The following is a 2,500-nucleotide window of genomic DNA, read 5'->3' on the forward strand; positions in this document are numbered from 1 at the left end:
CTCGGCTATGCAAGGACACCTGTTAACACGTTGCAGCTGACGTGGTATCGTCCTTTGAAACCTGTACACCTTCAGTGTGGTTATCTGTAGAACTTACATTCACTACAGGTTCATATACAACCACTTCTTTCAAGTTTTGGCATATGATTGTGTATATGTATAGGTATACATATATATAATATACTGAACAAAACTATATTTATCTTTAAGATACGTTAATGATTGCATGCGAAAAAAATATATATATCAAGGCACTTTCCCAAAATAGTAATCAGGAAGCACTAGTTGAAAGTATGGTGTGTGAATCATTAATGTTAAATGCGAAGAACTATTTACGTACAGTTTCTTTGGTGCACAATGCAGGATATCAATTATTTTCCAAAAGTATCCGATATCTAGGAATATACCTTGAAAGAAATCATAAATAGCATTTCTGTAGGGAATTTTCAGGGTACTTTAAAGAAAATTCATGAGTATGCCTTCTCTTGGCAAGCGAAATATATAACAATCAACTAAATTAATATGTCAGAGTATATCTTTTACCTACGGTGTACCTGAAAAGTGTACGTACTTCTAAGGCATCTAATCCGTTAAAGAGGCTTGACATTCACCTCAAATGGAATTATTGCCACCATAGGATATTTTACCATCCTGAATGAGTTACGACTAAGCAATGGTGTGGGGCTCTGGATCAACGGCATCTAGATGCCGAGTCATTGTCGTGATTATCAATTTCTATCTCTCATCTTATCATTTCGTCTTGAATATTTGAAAACAGATAAGTAGTTAATCACGAGATTTGAATGACGCAAATGCATTTATACACAGTAAACGACTCGTGGTTAAAATGCGTGAAATATGACATGAGGTGCGGTCGCTCTTCTTCTCAGGTCACTAAATAACGATCACACCTTTCATACCATATAAACCAATAGTTACTTGTAATGACATATGATAGATAGATAGATAGATATAGATCTATAATTTGTAAAAAGATATCATTCTTTATCAAAGATTGATAGGCAGTTTACAGTTTATATATACTTGATACGTCGGTTAGACAGTGTCCAGTTTTAATTTGTTTGTCGGGGGTTTAATACTATCAACTGTGTCACTGATTAAGTCTTTATATAACCTAAACGACAACCGATATGCTGGAAGTGTCCGTCCAGTCTGCCTTGAGAAGCGTGACTGGACAGACCCAACTTACTCGCGGTGATTTCAATACATTACAAAGTAGTGATCCAGCGCCGAACCACTTGGAAGTCAACTGGCGGAGCGAGTGTCGAGTTAAGGTGCTACGAGTAAAGGTAACATAAAATTTCGTCTGTTAACGATGAAAACCTATACCATCTGACAACTAAGCGTATGTACTAACCATATCCCCACCAATGAGGATTTTTTTTTTTTTTTTTTTTTTTTTTACCATCAACAGCATGGCATAGTCAAAATAAGTTGAAACAGGTAACTATTAAACATTTCATTCGGAAGGGCAAATAGTGCTCTTACCCTAAAACTGCCAAGGGCTCTACGCTGGTGTAAAATTCGAGACATCGCTGTTTTACTGTAGTTTAGTGACCATCGTACCCCGCAGATGGTGTGTAAAAATACCCTCGCTACCTGCTTTCATTTTCGACCTATATGTAGGTATGTTGATAGTTGTAAGATTTCCACGTCGGTATTACGACATTTGGCTTGTGTGTTATTAATAAACTTGCTAAATAAAAGGAAGAAAATAACAATAAGGAAAGAAAATGGACACTAAAGCATACATGAATAGATATCTTATAAAATTAATAGACCTGATTATATGAAAATTCGTTCTTTTTCCCGTATTTGCGATAATCATTTCTGAAATAGCACTCTTTTTCAGTTCCCATTGATTTCTCATTCAGGGATTGTATCCCTAGTTGAATAATTCCGTGCCTGCAAGTCAGAAATTGTTTATTCTGAACGGTACATCACATGATAAACCTACGAACTCACCTGTTAAATGTGCTTGTTTGTCTATAGTACTATACGGGGAATTAGGTAGTCGCCGTCTGCACACGGAAGTCGACCACACACGATCAGTAATATTAATGTTATTGGTTGTATGGGTTATGTTCAAGGAGTGATATGTTAACATCCAAATGACATAGTGTGTGACAATTAATGTTTCGCGCCACGAAAGCACAAGATAGGAAGTTTATCCATAAATTTATCGAAGTATACCGGACCTTCCAGCCGTTTGGAAAATATGATCAGACAAATATAGTGATCTGAAAAAGTAGTTGAAGTCATAAAAAAATTATAAAGAAAATACCAAGAAGCTACCACTGATTGTGCAAAGAAAATAAACACTCACCGTGCAAAAATGAATTAGCTAAAAAAAAAAAAAAAAAATGGCGACTAATGTCGCCATTTTTTAATAGCTTACATAAATATTAACAAATATGTTTGTGTGTGATTGTACATATACACATATATGTGTGTGTGTGTGTGTGTACATATATATATA

The sequence above is a fragment of the Penaeus vannamei genome, chromosome 27 (genome assembly GCF_042767895.1).
Source record: "Penaeus vannamei isolate JL-2024 chromosome 27, ASM4276789v1, whole genome shotgun sequence".
Classification (NCBI taxonomy): Eukaryota; Metazoa; Arthropoda; class Malacostraca; order Decapoda; family Penaeidae; genus Penaeus; species Penaeus vannamei.